Consider the following 20548-nt stretch of genomic DNA (forward strand, 5'->3'; position numbering starts at 1 on the left):
ATGCTTTAGCGAATTTAGGATGTCGCCAAAGGGCGAGTGCTGAAAGATGTCCGCAGCGGTGAACTCCATGATCGGTGCCCAATCGGATTCGATTGGCAGGGGCGCAGGAGGTTCGGAGTCCGGCAGGGAGTCCGGCACCTCGGAGTCACGAGCTTTATAGGGGACAAGGTCAGTGTTCGGCTCCATCGCCGCGGATGTTGCAGCTCCCGAGGCGGTGTCCAGCCACTCGTCCTCGATCTGCGCGATCGGCTCCGAACTATGGGTCGGAGCGGATTCATGTGCGGCCTCCAAGGCACTGTCCGGCGGCAGAGCTAGATCGTGCCCATTGCGATAGTGTGGCACGCTCGACTGCGTATCGGATCCATCGAAGATCAAGTCTCCGCGGATGTCTGCTGTGAAGTTTAGGCTTCCAAATCTGACCTGACGGCCAGGGGCGTAGCTTTCGATCTGCTCCAGATGGCCAAGTGAATTAGCCCGCAGTGCGAAGCCGCCGAATACGAAGATCTGTCCAGAGAGAAAAGTCTCACCCTGGACGGTGTTGTTGTTGATTGAAGAAGCCATCGAGCCTATCGGTGACGACACAGAGGAACTCTCAATGAAAGCACCAATGTCGGTGTCAAAACCGGCGGATCTCGGGTAGGGGGTCCCGAACTGTGCGTCTAGGCGGATGGTAACAGGAGACAAGGGACACTATGTTTTTACCCAGGTTCGGGCCCTCTCGATGGAGGTAAAACCCTACTCCTGCTTGATTGATATTGATGATATGGGTAGTACAAGAGTGGATCTACCATGAGATCAAGGAGGCTAAACCCTAGAAGCTAGCCTATGGTATGATTGTTGTAATGGTTGTTGTCCTACGGACTAAATCCTTCCGGTTTATATAGACACCGGAGAGGGCTAGGGTTACACAGAGTCGGTTACAATGGTAGGAGATCTACATATCCGTATCGCCAAGCTTGCCTTCCACACCAAGGAAAGTCCCATCTGGACACAGGACAGAGTCTTCAATCTTGTATCTTCGTAGTCTTGGAGTCCGGCGGACGATGATAGTCTGGCTGTCCGGACACCCCCTAGTCCAGGACTCCCTCACCCCTCCTCTGCTAGCTGTTGATGCTCTGGTGTTCTTTGCTAGAGAGGCAATGGATGACCTTGTGTTCTTGGCTGGTGAAGATGTGCTAGGAGCCCTTGTCTTCTTGGTTGCTTTGGTCTTCTTGGCAGGTGCTGATGTGGCAGGTGCTGGAGTAGCAGAAGCAGCAGGTTTGGTCCTCTTTGATGGTCCTGGAGTAGCAGAAGCAGCAGCCTTGTTCCTCTTTGTTGGTCCTGGAGTAGCTGTGGCTGTTGCTGGCCTCTTCCTAGCTGTGGCTGGTGCTGATTGTGGTGGTGGGGGTGCAACCACTTCTATACTAGCTCTGGTAGATGAAGAGTAGACTGACCTATTCTCCTGCACATTTAACAAAGCAAATTAGAATCAAACTACCTAGCCTATGAAATAGAAGTTTAAGCATACCTGGTGATTATTCTTCCTCATCTGCAGTTTGGGTTTAAGTGGATCACCACATGTGGTATATCTGTGACCTTGCTTATTGCAATTGCTACAGGTCACTGTTCCAATTCTTGATGTATCCTTCTTGGCTGACACCTCAAAATGTCCTTTCCTCCTAGCTGTCTGCTTTTTATCCTTCTTTTCTTTGAATACTGGAGGAGATATGTCATCCCCCATGGTGTGTGGCCAACAATCAGGTCCAAGAACAGGGTATATAATATGCTTGTAGGTTTCACAGTAGAGGGGCTTCTTGAAGAACTCATGGACAAAATCTTCAGGGTGTAGCTTCACCTTCTGCATTGCTGCTACAACATGACTACATGGAACAGCTGTCATATCCCACCTCCTGCAGTCACAAGTGTAGTTGTTCTGGTTTACACAGTAGGTCTTTTCTGAACTACTTGTAACTTGCCAAATGCCTGGTCCAGCCATATATGCATCACAATATTTTGCCAACTTCTTGACCTCCTCCAATATCTCAGAGTATGTGGGTGTGATATCCCACCTATATGTCTCTGTCTTCTCCCTAATCTTCTGAAACTTGATCATTAGTTTTGTCCTTATTCCTTCAAGCATTGTCCTTATTGGCTTGTTCCTAAAGGAAATATGCCCTAGGGGCAATAATAAAGTTATTATTTATTTCCTCATATCATGATAAATGTTTATTATTCATGCTAGAATTGTATTACCCGAAAACATAATACATGTGTGAATATATAGACAAACATAGTGTCACTAGTATGCCTCTACTTGACTAGCTCGTGAATCAAAGATGGTTAAGTTTCCTGACCATAGACATGAGTTGTCATTTGATTAACGGGATCACATCATTAGGAGAATGATGTGATTGACTTGACCCATTCTGTTAGCTTAGCACTTGATCGTTTAGTATGTTGCTATTGCTTTCTTCATGACTTATACATGTTCCTATGACTATGAGATTATTTCACTCCCGCTTACCGGAGGAACACTTTGTGTGCTACCAAACGTCACAACGTAACTGGGTGATTATAAAGGTGCTCTACAGGTGTCTCCAAAGGTACTTGTTGAGTTGATGTATTTCGAGATTAGGATTTGTCACTCCGATTGTCGGAGAGGTATCTCTGGGCCCTCTCGGTAATGCACATCACTATAAGCCTTGCAAGCAATGTAGCTAATGAGTTAGTTACGGGATGATGCATTACGTAACGAGTAAAGAGACTTGCCGGTAACGAGATTGAACTAGGTATTGAGATACTGACGATCGAATCTCGGGCAAGTAACATATCGATGACAAAGGGAACAACATATGTTGTTATGTGGTTTGTCCGATAAAGATCTTCGTAGAATATGTAGGAGCCAATATGAACATCCAGGTTCCGCTATTGGTTATTGAGCGGAGACGAGTCTCGGTCATGTCTACATAGTTCTCGAACCCGTAGGGTCCGCACGCTTAAAGTTAGATGACGATTATATTATGAGTTTATGTGTTTTGATGTACCGAAGGTTGTTCAGAGTCCCGAATGTGATCACGGACATGACGAGGAGTCTCTAAATGGTCAAGACATAAAGATCGATATATTGGACGACTATATTTGGACACCGGAATGGTTCCGGGTGAGATTGGGACAATACCAGAGCTCCGGGAGGTTATCGGAACCCCCGAGGAGGTATATGGGCCTTAATGGGCTTTAGTGGAAAGGAGGGGAAAGGATGAAGGGAGGGGGCGCGCCCCCCAAGCCCAATCCGAATTGGGAGGGGGGTCGCCCCCCCCCTTTCCTCCCTCCCTCCTTCCTCTTCCTTCCCTCTCCTTCTCCAAATAGGAAAAGGAGGAGTCCTACTCCCGGTGGGAGTAGGACTCCCCCCTTGGGCGCGCCTCCTCCCCTTGGCGGCCCCCCTCCTCCACTCGTTTATATACAGGGGAGGGGGGCACCCCATAGACAACAATTGATCCTTGAGATCTCTTAGCCGTGTGCGGTGCCCCCCTCCACCATAGCTCACCTCGATAATATCATAGCAGTGCTCAGGTGAAGCCCTGCGTCGGTAGAACATCATCATTGTCACCACTCGTCGTGCTGATGGAACTCTCCCTCAAAGCTCGGCTGGATCGGAGTTTGAGGTACGTCATCGAGCTGAACATGTGCAAGAACTCGGAGGTGCCGTGCGTTCGGTACTTGATCGGTCGGATCGTGAAGACATATGACTACATCAATCGCGTTGTGCTAACGCTTACGCTTTCGGTTTACGAGGGTACGTGGACACACTCTCCCCTCTCGTTGCTATGCATCACCATGATCTTGCGTGTGCGTAGGAATTTTTTTTAAATTACTACGTTCCCCAATAGTGGTATCCGAGCCTGGTTTTATGCATTGATGTTATATGCACGAGTAGAACACAAGTGAGTTGTGGGCGATACAAGTCATACTGCTTACGAGCATGTCATACTTTGGTTCGACGGTATTGTTGGATGAAGCGGCCCGGACCGACATTACGCGTACGCTTACGCGAGACTGGTTCTACCGACGTGCTTTGCACACAGGTGGCTGGCGGGTGTCATTTTCTCCAACTTTAGTTGAACCGAGTGTGGATACGCCCGGTCCTTGAGAAGGTTAAAACATCATTAACTTGACAAACTATCATTATGGTTTTGATGCATAGGTAAGAACGGTTCTTGCTCAGCCCGTAGCAGCCACGTAAAATTTGCAACAACAAAGTAGAGGACGTCTAACTTGTTTCTACAGGGCATGTTGTGATGTGATATGGTCAAGACGTGATGCTATATTTTATTGTATGAGATGATCATGTTTTGTAACCGAGTTATCGGCAACTGGCAGGAGCCATATGGTTGTCGCTTTATTGTATGCAATGCAATCGCCCTGTAATTGCTTTACTTTATCACTAAGCGGTAGCGATAGTCGTAGAAGCAATAGTTGGCGAGACGACAACAATGCTACGATGGAGATCAAGGTGTCGCGCCGGTGATGATGGTGATCATGACGGTGCTTCGGAGATGGAGATCACAAGCACAAGATGATGATGGCCATATCATATCACTTATATTGATTGCATGTGATGTTTATCTTTTATGCATCTTATCTTGCTTTGATGGACGGTAGCATTATAAGATGATCTCTCACTAAATTTCAAGATAGAAGTGTTCTCCCTGAGTATGCACCGCTGCCAAAGTTCTTCGTGCCCAGACACCACGTGATGATCGGGTGTGATAAGCTCTACGTCCATCTACAACGGGTGCAAGCCAGTTTTGCACACGTAGAATACTCAGGTTAAACTTGACGAGCCTAGCATATGCAGATATGGCCTCGGAAGATTGAGACTGAAAGGTCGAGCGTGAGTCATATAGTAGATATGATCAACATAGTAATGTTCACCATTGAAAACTACTCCATTTCACGTGATGATCGGTTATGGTTTAGTTGATTTGGATCACGTGATCACTTAGATGATTAGAGGGATGTCTATCTAAGTGGGATTTCTTAAGCAATATGATTAATTGAACTTAAATTTATCATGAACTTAGTCCTGGTAGTATTTTGCAAATTATGTTGTAGATCAATAGCTCGCGTTGTTGCTTTCATATGTTTCTAGAGAAAACTGTGTTGAAAGATGTTAGTAGCAATGATGCGGATTGGATCCGTGATCTGAGGATTGTCCTGATTGCTGCACAGAAGAATTATGTCCTTGATGCACCGCTAGGTGACGGACCTATTGCAGGAGCAGATGCAGACGTTATGAACGTTTGGCTAGCTCAATATGATAACTACTTGATAGTTTAGTGCACCATGCTTAACGGCTTAGAATTGGGACTTCAATGACGTTTTGAACGTCATGGGCCATATGAGATGTTCCAGGAGTTGAAGTTAATATTTCAAGCAAATACCCGAGTTGAGAGATATGAAGTCTCCAACAAGTTCTATAGTTAAAAGATGGAGGAGAATTGCTCAACTAGTGAGCATGTGCTCAGATTGTCTGGGTACTACAATCGCTTGATTCAACTGGGAGTTAATCTTCTGGATGATAGCGTCATTGACAGAATTCTTCAATCACTGCCACCAAGCTACAAGAGCTTCGTGATGAACTATAATATGCAAGTGATGGACAAGACAATTCCCGAGCTCTTCGCAATGCTAAAGGCTGCGGAGGTAGAAATCAAGAAGGAGCATCAAGTGTTGATGGTCAATAAGACCACCAGTTTCAAGAAAAAGGGCAAAGGGAAAAAGAAGGGGAACTTCAAGAAGAACAGCAAACAAGTTGCTGCTCAAGAGAAGAAACCCAAGTCTGGACCTAAGCCTGAGTCTGAGTGCTTCTACTGCAAGCATACTGGTCACTGGAAGCGGAACTGCCCCAAGTATTTGGTGGATAAGAAGGATGACAAGGTGAACAAAGGTATATGTGATATACATGTTATTGATGTGTACCTTACCAGAGCTTGCAGTAGCACCTGGGTATTTGATACTGGTTCTGTTGCTAATATTTGCAACTCGAAACAGGGACTACGAATTAAGCGGACACTGGCTAAGGACGAGGTGACGATGCGCGTGGGAAATGGTTCCAAAGTCGATGTGATCGCCTTCGGCACGCTACCTCTACATCTACCTTCGGGATTAGTTTTAGACCTAAATAATTGTTATTTGGTGCCAGCGTTGAGCATGAACATTATATCTGGATCTTGTTTGATGCGAGACGGTTATTCATTTAAATCTGAGAATAATGGTTGTTCTATTTATATGAGTAATATCTTTTATGGTCATGCACCCTTAAAGAGTGGTCTATTTTTGATGAATCTCGATAGTAGTGATACACATATTCATAATGTTGAAGCCAAAAGATGCAGAGTTGATAATGATAGTGCAACTTATTTGTGGCACTGCCGTTTAGGTCATATTGGTGTAAAGCGCATGAAGAAACTCCATACTGATGGACTTTTGGAATCACTTGATTATGAATCACTTGGTACTTGCGAACCATGCCTCATGGGCCAGATGACTAAAACATCGTTCTCCGGAACTATGGAGCGAGCAACTGATTTGTTGGAAATCATACATACTTATGTATGTGGTCCAATGAATGTTGAGGCTCGCGGCGGGTATCGTTATTTTCACACCCTCATAGATGATTTGAGCAGATATGGGTATATCTACTTAATGAAACATAAGTCTGAAACATTTAAAAAGTTCAAAGAATTTCAGAGTGAAGTTGAAAATCATCGTAACAAGAAAATAAAGTTTCTACAATCTGATCGTGGAGGAGAATATTTGAGTTACGAGTTTGGTCTACATTTGAAACAATGCGGAATAGTTTCGCAACTCACGCCACCCGGAACACCATAGCGTAATGGTGTGTCCGAACGTCGTAATCGTACTTTACTAGATATGGTGCGATCTATGATGTCTCTTACTGATTTACCGCTATCGTTTTGGGGTTATGCTTTAGAGACGGCCGCATTCACGTTAAATAGGGCACCATCAAAATCCGTTGAGACGACACCTTATGAACTGTGGTTTGGCAAGAAACCAAAGTTGTCGTTTCTTAAAGTTTGGGGCTACGATGCTTATGTGAAAAAGCTTCAACCTGAAGCTCGAACCCAAATTGGAGAAATGTGTCTTCATAGGATACCCAAAGGAAACTCTTGGGTACACCTTCTATCATAGATCAGAAGGCAAGACTTTCGTTGCCATGATCCTTTCTAGAGAAGGAGTTTCTCTTGAAAGAAGTGAGTAGGAGGAAAGTATAACTTGATGAGGTAACTGTACCTGCTCCCTTATTGGAAAACAGTTCATCACAGAAACCGGTTCCTGTGACAACTACACCAATTAGTGAGGAAGCTAATGATGTTGATCATGAAACTTCAGATCAAGTTACTATCGAACTTCGTAGGTCAACCAGAGTAAGATCCACACCAGAGTGGTATGGTAATCGTATTCTGGAGGTCATGTTACTTGACCATGACGAACCTACGAACTATGAGGAAGCAATGATGAGCCTATATTCCGCAAAATGGCTTGAGGCCATGAAATCTGAGATGGGATCCATGTATGAGAACAAAGTGCGGACTTTGGTTGACTTGCCCGATGATCGACAAGCCATCGAGAATAAATGGATCTTCAAGAAGAAGACTGACGCTGATGGTAATGTTATTGTCTATAAAGCTCGACTTGTTGCAAAAGGTTTTCGACAAGTTCAAGGGGTTGACTACAATGAGACTTTCTCACCCGTAGTGATGCTTAAGTCTGTCCGAATCATGTTAGCAATTGTCGTATGTTATGATTATGAAATTTGGCAAATGGATGTCAAAACTGCATTCCTGAATGGATTTCTGGAAGAAGAGTTGTATATGATGCAACCAGAAGGTTTTGTCGATCCAAAGGATGCTAACAAAGTGTGCAAGCTCCAGTGATCCATTTATGGACTAGTGCAAGCCTCTCGGAGTTGGAATAAACGTTTTGATAGTGTGATCAAAGCATATGGTTTTATATAGACTTTTGGAGAAGCCTGTATTTACAAGAAAATGAGTGGGAGCTCTGTAGAATTTCTAATATTATATGTGGACGACATATTATTGATTGGAAATGATATAGAATTTCTGGATAGCATAAAAGGATACTTGAATAAAAGTTTTTCAATGAAAGACCTCGGTGAAGCTGCTTATATATTGGGCAGCAAGATCTATAGAGATAGATCAAGATCCTTAATTGGACTTTCACAAAGTACATACCTTGATAAAGTTTTGAAAAAGTTCAAAATGGATCAAGCAAAGAAAGGGTTCTTGCCTGTAATACAAGGTGTGAAATTGAGTCAGACTCAATGCCCGACCACTGCAGAAGATAGAGAGAAAATGAAAGAAGTTCCCTATGCTTCAGCCATAGGCTCTATCATGTATGCAATGTTGTGTACCAGACCTGATGTGTGCCTTGCTATTAGTTTAGCAGGGAGGTACCAAAGTAATCTAGGAGTGGATCACTAGATAACGGTCAAGAACATCCTGAAATACCTTAAAAGGACTAAGGATATGTTTCTCGTTTATGGAGGTGACAAAGAGCTAGTCGTAAATGGTTACGTCGATGCAAGCTTTGACACTGATCCGGAAGATTCTAAATCGCAAACCGGATACGTGTTTATATTGAACGGTGGAGCTGTCAGTTGGTGCAGTTCTAAACAAAGCGTCGTGGCGGGATCTACATGTGAAGCGGAGTACATAGCTGCTTCAGAAGCAGCAAATGAAGGAGTTCATATGCGATCTAGGTGTCATACCTAGTGCATCGGGTCTAATGAAAATATTTTGTGACAATACTGGTGCAATTGCCTTGGCAAAGGAATCCAAATTTCACAAGAGAACCAAACACATCAAGAGACGCTTAAATTCCATCCGGGACCAAGTCTGGGTGGGAGACATAGAGATTTGCAAGATACATACGGATCTAAATGTCGCAGACCCGTTGACTAAGCCTCTTCCACGAGCAAAACATGATCAGCACCAAGGCTCCATGGGTGTTAGAATCATTACTGTGTAATCTAGATTATTGACTCTAGTGCAAGTGGGAGACTGAAGGAAATATGCTCTAGAGGCAATAATAAAGTTCTTATTTATTTCCTCATATCATGATAAATGTTTATTATTCATGCTAGAATTGTATTAACCGGAAACATAATACATGTGTGAATATATAGACAAACATAGTGTCACCAGTATGCCTCTACTTGACTAGCTCGTGAATCAAAGATGGTTAAGTTTCCTGACCATAGACATGAGTTGTCATTTGATTAACGGGATCACATCATTAGGAGAATGATGTGATTGACTTGACCCATTCCGTTAGCTTAGCACTTGATCGTTTAGTATGTTGCTATTGCTTTCTTCATGACTTATACATGTTCCTATGACTATGAGATTATGTAACTCCCACTTACCGGAGGAACACTTTGTGTGCTACCAAATGTCACAACGTAACTGGGTGATTATAAAGGTGCTCTACAGGTGTCTCCAAAGGTACTTGTTGAGTTGACGTATTTCGAGATTAGGATTTGTCACTCCGATTGTCGGAGAGGTATCTCTGGGCCCTCTCGGTAATGCACATCACTATAAGCCTTGCAAGCAATGTAGCTAATGAGTTAGTTACGGGATGATGCATTACGTAACGAGTAAAGAGACTTGCCGGTAACGAGATTGAACTAGGTATTGAGATACCGACGATCGAATCTCGGGCAAGTAACATACCGATGACAAAGGGAACAACGTATGTTGTTATGCGATTTGACCGATGAAGATCTTCGTAGAATATGTAGGAGCCAATATGAGCATCCAGGTTCTGCTATTGGTTATTGACCGGAGACGAGTCTCGGTCATGTCTACATAGTTCTCGAACCCGTAGGGTCCGCACGCTTAAAGTTAGATGATGGTTATATTATGAGTTTATGTGTTTTGATGTACCGAAGGTTGTTCGGAGTCGCGGATGTGATCACGGACATGACGAGGAGTCTCGAAATGGTCAAGACATAAAGATCGATATATTGGGCGATTATATTTGGACACCAAAATGGTTCCGGGTGAGATTGGGACAATACCGGAGCTCCGAGAGGTTATCGGAACCCCCCGGGAGGTATATGGGCCTTAATGGGCTTTAGTGGAAAGGAGGGGAAAGGAGCAAGGGAGGGGGCGCGCCCCCCCAAGGCCAATCCGAATTGGGAGGGGGCCCGGCCCCCCCTTTCCTTCCTCCCTCCTTCCTCTTCCTTCCCTCTCCTTCTCCAAATAGGAAAAGGTGGAGTCCTACTCCCGATGGGAGTAGGACTCCCCCCTTGGGCGCGCCTCCTCCCCTTGGCCGGCCCCCTCCTCCACTCCTTTATATACGGGGGAGGGGGCACCCCATAGACAACAATTGATCCTTGAGATCTGTTAGCCGTGTGCGGTGCCCCCCTCCACCATAGTTCACCTCGATAATGTCGTAGCGGTGCTTAGGCGAAGCCCTGCGTCGGTAGAACATCATCATCGTCACCACGCCGTCGTGCTAACGGAACTCTCCCTCAAAGCTCGGCTGGATCGGAGTTCGAGGGACGTCATCGAGCTGAACGTGTGCAAGAACTCGGAGGTGTCGTGCGTTCGGTACTTGATCGGTCGGATCGTGAAGACATACGACTACATCAACCGCGTTGTGCAACGCTTCCTCTTTCGGTCTACCAGGGTACATGGACACACTCTCCCCTCTCATTCCTATGCATCACCATGATCTTGCGTGTGCGTAGGATTTTTTTTGAAATTACTATGTTCCCCAACAATTCCTAACATTCAGAATCATTCTGTTGAAAACTTCACTAGGATTGTTTACAACAAGGTCTGTCTTGTATATAGTATCCATCCTATGCCTCGCCCAAGTATGGATTGGTATGTTGGACAACCACTTCCATGCCTCCTCACTCTCTTTCTTCAATGCTTCCATGCCCAGATCATGCCCATGCTTAGTGAAAGAATAAGCAGCCTGGTCTAGATGTTTTTTCAATTCATCCCTGATGTCTACTACACAACCTTCTTTTTGTAGACGTTGTTGGGCCTGCAAGTGCACAGGTTTGTAGGACAGTAGCAAATTTCCCTCAAGTGGATGACCTAAGGTTTATCAATCCATGGGAGGCATAGGATGAAGATGGTCTCTCTCAAACAACCCTGCAACCAAATAGGAAAGAGTCTCTTGTGTCCCCAACACACCCAATACAATGGTAAATTGTATAGGTGCACTAGTTCGGCAAATAGATGGTGATACAAGTGCAAAATAGATAGTATATATAGGTTTTTGTAATCTGAAATAATAAAAACAACAAGGTAACAAGTGGTAAAAGTGAGCGTAAACGGTATTGCAATGATAGGAAACAAGGCCTAGGGTTCATACTTTCACTAGTATAAGTTCTCTCAACAATAATAACATAGATAGATCATATAACAAGCCCTCAACATGCAACAAAGAGTCACTCCAAAGCCACTAATAGCGGAGAACAAACGTAGAGATTATGGTAGGGTACGAAACCACCTCAAAGTTATTCTTTCGGATCAATCTATAAAAGAGTTCGTACTAGAATAACACCTTAAGACACAAATCAACCAAAACCCTAATGTCACCTAGATACTCCATTGTCACCTCAAGTATCCGTGGGCATGATTATACGATATGCATCACACAATCTCAGATTCATCCAACCAACACAAAGTACTTCAAAGAATGCCCCAAAGTTTCTACCAGAGAGTCAAGAACGTGTGTCAACCCCTATGCATAGGTTCCCAATGTCACGAAACCCGCAAGTTGATCACCAAAACATACATCAAGTGGCACATGATATCCCATTGTCACCACAGATAATCATGGCAAGACATACATCAAGTGTTCTCATAAAAGACTCAATCCGATAAGATAACTTCAAAGGGGAAACTCAATTCATCACAAGGGAGTCGAGGGGGAGAAACATCATAAGATCCAACTACAATATCAAAGCTTGGGATACATCAAGATCGTGCCATAGAGGGAACACGAGAGAGAACACGAGAGAGAGAGAGAGAGAGAGATCAAACACATAGCTATTGGTACATACCCTCAGCCCCGAGGGTGAACTACTCCCTCCTCGTCATGGATAGCGCCGGGATGATGAAGATGGCCACCGGTGATGGGTTCCCCCTCCGACAGGGCGCCGGAACGGGCTCCCGAGAGGTTTTTGGTGGCTACAGAGGCTTGCGGCGGCGGTACTCCTGATCTATCTTCTGTTCTGGAAGTTTTAGGGTACATAGGTATAAATGGGTGAAAGGGGTACGTCGGAGGAGCTACGGGGGCCCCACGAGGCAGGGGGCGCGCCCGGGGGGGTGGGTGTGGGGGGTGGGCGCGCCCCCCACCCTCGTGAGCAGCCCGTATCTCCCCTGACGTGCACTCCAAGTTCCCTGGGTTGCTTTCCTTCCAAAAATAACTTCTCCAGTTGATTTCGTTCCATTTTGACTCCGTCTGATATTCCTTTTCCTCGAAACACTGAAATAGGCATAAAACAACAAATCTGGGCTGGGCCTCCGGTTAATAGGTTAGTCCCAAAAATAATATAAAAGTGGATAATAAAGCCCAATATTGCCTAAAACAGTAGATAAAGTAGCATGGAGCAATCAAAAAATATAGATACATTGGAGACGTATCAAGCATCCCCAAGCTTAATTCCTGCTCGTCCTTGAGTAGGTAAATGATAAAAAAGATTTTTTGATGCGGAGTGATACTTTGGCATAATTTCAATGTAATTCTTCTTACTTGTGATATGAATATTCAGATCCAAAAGATTCAAGACAAAATTTCATATTGGTATAAAAATAATAATACTTCAAGCATACTAATCAAAGCAATCATGTCTTCTCAAAATAATATGGCAAAAGAAAGTTCATCCCTACAAAATCATATAGTTAGGCTATGCTTCATTTTCGTCACACAAATATGTTCCCAACTTCTATACCCCTGATGACAAGCCAATCAATTGTTTCATACTTAAATAATCTCAAACTTTTTCAACCTTCACACAATACATGAGCGTGAGCCATGGATATAGCACTATGGGTGGAATAGAATAAGATGATGGGGATTGTGTGGAGAAGACAAAAAAGAAAGTCTCACATTGACGAGGATAATCAACGGGCTATGGAGATGCCCATTAATTGATGTCAACATGAGGATTAGGGATTGCCATGCAACGGATGCACTAGAGCTATGAATGCTCAACAAAAGAAAACTAGTGGGTGTGCATCCAACTCGCTTGCTCATGAAGACCTAGGGCATTTGAGGAAGCCCATCGTAGGAATATACAAGCCAAGTTCTATAATGAAGAATTCCCACTAGTATAAAAAGACAACTTATGAGACTCACTACATGAATAACAAGGTGCTACTTTGAAGCACAATATATGAGACTCGCTATATGAAGAACAAGATGCTACTTTGAAGCACAAGTGTGGAAAAGGAGATAGTAGCATTGCCCTTTTTATTTAATTTCTTTTTTTGATCCTTTATTTTTTTCTTTTGGCCTTTCTCTTTTTTTGGCCTTCTTTTTTTCTTTTGGCCTTTCTCTTTTTTTTTCTTTTTCGGGCAATGCTCTAATAATGATGATCATCACACTTCTATTGATTACAACATAAGGATTACAACTCGAAACTTAGAACAAGATATGACTCTATATGAATGCCTCCGGCGGTGTACCGGGATGGTGCAATGAATCAAGAGTGACATGTATGAAAAATAATGCATGGTGGCTTTGCCACAAATACGATGTCAACTACATGATCATGCAATGGCAATATGACAAAAGTAATGTATGTCATGAATATGATGATGGAAGTTGCATGGCAATATATCTCGGAATGGCTATGGAAATGCCATGATAGGTAGGTATGGTGCCTGTTTTGAGGAAGATATAAGGAGGTTTATGTGTGATAGAGCGTATTGTATCACGGGGTTTGGATGCACCAGTGGAGTTTGCATCAACTCTCAAGGTGAGAAAGGGCAATGCACGGTACCAAAGAGGCTAGCAAAGGCGGAAAGGTGAGAGTGCGTATAATCCATGGACTCAAATTAGTCAAAAGAACTCATATACTCATTGCAAAAATTTAGAAGTCATCAAAAATCAAGTACTACGCGCATGCTCCTAGGGGGATAGATTGGTAGGAAAAGACCATCGCTCGTCCCCGACCGCCAGTCATAAGGATGCACAAGCCAGGTACACTTCATGTTTCAAATTTGTTACACAACTTTAACCATACGTGCATGCTACGGGACTTGCAAACTTCAACACAAGCATTCTTTGAATTCATAATCACCCAACTAGCATGAATTTGATATTATCACCTCCATATCTCAAAACAATTATCAAGCATCAAACTTATCTTAGTATTCAACACACTCATAAGAATTCTTATAAATATTTTATGCTTAGCATATTAGGATTTTAAGCAAATTACCATGCTATTTAAGACTCTCAAAATAATATAAGTGAAGCATGAGAAATCAATAGTTTCTTTAAAACAAATCCACCACCGTGCTCTAAAAGATATAAGTGAAGTACTAGAGCAATAACAAAAACTACTCCAAAAGATATAAGTGAAGATCAATGAGTAGTCGAATAATTATGCAACTATGTGAAGACTCTCCCATTTAATAATTTAAGATCTTGTTATTTTATTCAAACAGCAAGCAAAGCTAAAGAAAATGACAATGCAAGGATAGCACAACTCATGTGAAGAAGCAAAAACTTAGGCTCAACCGATACTAACCGATAGTTGTTGAAGAAGAGAGGTGGGATGCCTACCGGGGCATCCCCAAGCTTAGATGCTTGAGACTTCTTGAAATAATATCTTGGGGTGCCTTGGGCATCCCCAAGCTTGAGCTTTTGTGTCTCCTTAATTCCTCTCATATCATGGTTTCTCTTTTTATCAAAAGCTTCATTCACAACAAACTCAACAAGAACTCGTGAGATAGGTTAGTATAAACCAATGCAAAACCTTATCATTTCCTACTGTAACAAATCACTAAAATTATTATTGAACATTGCATACTAAATGTCTCTGCATATTTAATACTCCTATTACCAAATAGAATCATTAAACAAGCAAACATATGCAAACAATGCAACCATAACAGCAATCTGCCAAAACTGTACAGTCTGTAAAGAATGCAAGAGTCATCATACTTACCTAACTCCAAAAGTTACAAACTAAAATTCCCACTATAATAAATTTATCAGAGCTCATTATGCAAAAAGTTTCAACCTTATATCATGCTCTGACTTTTCTAGGGAATTTTTGCAACAGCGGTAAACTTTCTGTTTTCAAACAGCAACATGTATATTAGCAAAATAAGCATGGCAAAGGCTATCCTTGACTTTTTATTGAAAATAAAGATGCAAAACATTATTCTAACTAACAGAAATCAAAAACTAACAAAAGGAAATGACGCTCCAAGCAAAACGCATATCATGTGGTGAATAAAAATATAGCTCTAAGTAAAGTTACCGATGAACGAAGACGAAAGAGGGGATGCCTTCCGGGGCATCCCCAAGCTGAGGCTTTTGGCTATTCTTGAATATTATCTTGGGGTGCCTTGGGCATCCCCAAGCTTAGGCTCTTGCCACTCCTTATTCCATAGTCCATCGAATCCTTACCCAAAACTTGAAAACTCCACACACAAAACTCAACAGAAAACTCATAAGCTCCGTTAGTATAGGAAAATAAAACAACCACTTAGGTACTGTAATGAACTCATTCTAAATTCATATTGGTGTAATATCTACTGTATTCCAACTTCTCTATGGTTCATACCCTCTGATACTAATCATAGATTCATCAAAATAAGCAAACAACACATAGAAAACAGAATCTGTCAAAAACAGAACAGTATGTAGTAATTTGTATCAAACGTATACTTCTGGAACTCCAAAAATCCTACCAAATTAGGAAGTCCTAAGAAATTTGTGTACCAATACAGAGCAAAACGAATCAGACCATAAGCACGTTTCTGTGAATTAACAAAACTAATTTACTGGGTGCAAAAGTTTCTTATTTTCAGCAGGATCAACACAACTATCACCGTAAGCTATCCTAAAGGTCTTACTTGGCACTTTATTGAAACAAAAGCTATAAAACATGATTACTACAGTAGCATAATCATGTGAACACACAAAAACAGTAAGGATAAATATTGGGTTGTCTCCCAACAAGCGTTTTTCTTTAATGCCTTTCTAGCTAGGCATGATGATGATGATGATGCTCACATAAAAGATAAGAATTGAAACATAACGGGAACATCATGAAGCATATGACTAGCACATTTAAGTCTAACCCACTTCCTATGCATAGGGATTTTGTGAGCAAACAACTTATGGGAACAATAATCAACAAGCATAGGAAGGTAACACAAGCATAGCTTCAAGAATTTAAGCACATAGAGAGGAAACTTGATATTATTGCAATTCCTACAAGCATATGTTCCTCCCTCACAATAATTTTCAGTAGCATCATGAATAAATTAAACAATATAACCATCACCTAAAGCATTCTTTTCATGATCTACTAGCATAGAAAATTTACTACTCTCCACATAAGCAAAATTCTTCTCATGAATAGTAGTGGGAGCATACTCAACAAAGTAACTATCATGTGATTGAAAATTAAGATCAAGATGACAAGTTTCATGGTTATCATTATTATTTAAAGCATACATGTCATCACAATAATCATCACAGATAGGAGGCATGCTTTCATCATAGTAAATTTGCTCATCAAAGCTTGGGGGACAAAAAATATCATCTTCATCAAACATAGCTTCCCCAAGCTTGTGGCTTTGCATATCATTAGCATCATGGATATTGAAGGAATTCACACTAACAAAATTGCAATCATGCTCATCATTCACATACTTCATGCCAAGCATTCTATGTAATTCTTCTTCTAGCACTTTGGCACAATTTTTCTTTCCATCATACTCACGAAAGATATTAAAAAGGTGCAGCGTATGAGACAAACTTAACTCCATTTTTTTTGTAATTTTCTTTTATAAACTAGACTAGTGCTAAAACAAGAAACAAAAAGATTCGATTGCAAGATCTAAAGATATACCTTCAAGCACTCACCTCCCCGGCAACGGCGCCGGAAAAGAGCTTAGTTGACGGGGTGTGAGTGAGTGCCCTTTACCTTTGCCTCCCCGGCAACGGCGCCAGAAAAGAGCTTGATGTCTACTACACAACCTTCTTCTTGTAGACGTTGTTGGGCCTGCAAGTGCACAGGTTTGTAGGACAGTAGCAAATTTCCCTCAAGAGGATGACCTAAGGTTTATCAATCCGTGGGAGGCATAGGATGAAGATGGTCTCTCTCAAACAACCCTGCAACCAAATAGCAAAGAGTCTCTTGTGTCCCCAACACACCCAATACAATGGTAAATTGTATAGGTGCACTAGTTCGGCAAAGAGATGGTGATACAAGTGCAAAATAGATAGTAGATATAGGTTTTTGTAATCTGAAATAATAAAAACAACAAGGTAACAAGTGGTAAAAGTGAGCGTAAACGGTATTGCAATGATAGGAAACAAGGCCTAGGGTTCATGCTTTCACCAGTATAAGTTCTCTCAACAATAATAACATAGATAGATCATATAACAAGCCCTCAACATGCAACAAAGAGTCACTCCAAAGCCACTAATAGCGGAGAACAACCGTAGAGATTATGGTAGGGTACAAAACCACCTCAAAGTTATTCTTTCGGATCAATCTATAAAAGAGTTCGTACTAGAATAACACCTTAAGGCACAAATCAACCAAAACCCTAATGTCACCTAGATACTCCATTGTCACCTCAAGTATCCGTGGGCATGATTATACGATATGCATCACACAATCTCAGATTCATCCAACCAACACAAAGTACTTCAAAGAGTGCCCAAAAGTTTCTACCAGAGAGTCAAGAACGTGTAGGGCTGGAATTCGAGCTGAGTCGAGCCAGCTTGGCTCGACTCGCTAGAGCTCGTTTTGTTAACGAGCTAGCTCGACTCGCCTCGTTACTATAACGAGCTCAAACCCAAGATTGGCTCGACTCGTATAACTCGCGAGCTGGCTCGTTTAGCTTGTTAAGCTCGATTAAGATATAAACATAAAGCCCCCAAATATGATAAAAATGATTATGTATATATTAAACATATATATCACTAAACAATTGTAATTTTCTTGTAACGCGTGAGTCTCCTAGGAGGCTAGGCCTTCAACTGCTCGACCTTGGGTTGTGCGCCTGGGATGTAGGCGGTTTAGTGGCTGATCTTTCTTTGTATTGGAGAGCCTCATCTATTGTATCGAGCCTAACGAGTTACACGAGTACTCGTGAGATTGGCTTGTTTAACTTGGTCTATAAACGATCTTAAACTAAAGCTCGGCTCGACTCGTTATTCTTCAAGTTCGAGTCGATTCAAGCCGAGTCACGAGCTTCGAGCTTTTTTTCCAACCCTAAGAACGTGTGCCAACCCCTATGCATAGGTTCTTAATGTCACGAAACCCGCAAGTTGATCACCAAAACATACATCAAGTGACACATGATATCCCATTGTCACCACAGATAATCACGGCAAGACATACATCAAGTGTTCTCATAAAAGACTCAATCCGATAAGATAACTTCAAAGGGGAAACTCAATTCATCACAAGAGAGTAGAGGGGGAGAAACATCATAAGATCCAACTACAATAGCAAAGCTCGGGATACATCAAGATCGTGCCATAGAGGGAACACGAGAGAGAACACGAGAGAGAGAGAGAGAGATCAAACACATAGCTATTGGTACATACCCTCAGCCCCGAGGGTGAACTACTCCCTCCTCGTCATGGATAGCGCCGGGATGATGAAGATGGCACCGGTGATGGGTTCCCCCTCCGGCAGGGCGCCGGAACGGGCTCCCGAGAGGTTTTTGGTGGCTACAGAGGCTTGCGTCGGCGGAACTCCCGATTTATCTTCTGTTCTGGAAGTTTTAGGGTACGTAGGTATATATGGGTGAAAGGGGTATGTCGGAGGAGCTACGGGGGCCCCACGAGGCAGGGGGCGCGCCCGAGGGGGGGGTGGGGGGTGGGCGCGCCCCCCACCCTCGTGAGCAGCCCGTATCTCCCCTGACGTGCACTCCAAGTTCCCTGGGTTGCTTTCCTTCCAAAAATAACTTCTCCAGTTGATTTCGTTCCGTTTTGACTCCGTCTGATATTTCTTTTCCCCGAAACACTGAAATAGGCATAAAACAGCAAATCTGGGCTAGGCCTCCGGTTAATAGGTTAGTCCCAAAATAATATAAAAGTGGATAATAAAGCCCAATATTGCCTAAAACAGTAGATAAAGTAGCATGGAGCAATCAAAAATTATAGGTATGTTGGAGACGTATCAATCCCCTCTAAACCCAGCTGATTGGAAGTTGACATATGTGTCTCTTAAACAAAATCTTTGAGGGGAATCAGGAAATACATCCTCTATTGCATTGATCAGACCCTGTTCATTGATTTTGTATTAATAACTAGTGAAGTAATTAGAGAAAGCATTACATAGTGCAAGGAGTAGTTGTACCTTTTGCCCGTCTGACATAATTGTGTAGGGCCCAAACTTGTTGCCACTACCAATTACTGTCCTTAACTGTTTAAGAAACCAAGTCCAACTATCTGTCTCCTCCTTGTCAACAACACCAAATGCAATAGGGAAGATGTTGTTGTTGCCATCCCTCCCTGTTGCCGCCAGGATTTGCTGTCCAGTGCTAAGTTTGATGAAGCATCCATCAAGACCTGCATTTTAAGCCATTAGTAAGCAGCAACTGTTATGTAATCCCTATTTAAGCACTATACAGACCATATTTACCTATGAAAGGCATGCAACCATTTAGGAACCCCTCCTTACAAGCAAACAGACAGTAAAACATGCAATGAAACCTTGGGGTAGGTGCTGGGTTGAGTTCAAATTCCTTTGTTGTCACAACACACCTACTACCAGGGTTTGTATCCAAAACACATTGCAGATAGTCTCTCAACCTGTAGTATTGTGTCTTGTGATCCCCTTGCACAACATCAACTCCAAGCCTCCTTGCCCTGTAGGCCAAACTTTTTGGAACATGTACTCCAAATTTCTTTTTTGTATAACTTAGTATAGTATCAACACCTACACTAGGATTGGATCTTACAGTATCCTCAACAACCTTTGCAACCCACTTCATGGTAACCTTTGTGTTCTCTCCACTTGCTCCACAGGTGTGATCAAGATTCATCTTCTTGATGCTAAAGGTTGAATCATGGGCAATCTTATAAGCAGTAGTATAAAAGTCACAACCATGCTTTTTATCTGAGCACCAGGCTATGATCCTACTTGGGTCATTCCTATGGTACTCAAAGTTCCTCAGTGTCCTAACATGGTAGTTTCTCAATGCTTCTCTGAACTCTACCACATTCAGAAAGCACAAATGTATCCTAAATTGTTCATGTGCATCAGGCCTAGAGGCATCATACCATACTC

This window comes from Triticum aestivum, chromosome 7B, assembly GCF_018294505.1.
Source record: "Triticum aestivum cultivar Chinese Spring chromosome 7B, IWGSC CS RefSeq v2.1, whole genome shotgun sequence".
Lineage (NCBI taxonomy): Eukaryota > Viridiplantae > Streptophyta > Magnoliopsida > Poales > Poaceae > Triticum > Triticum aestivum.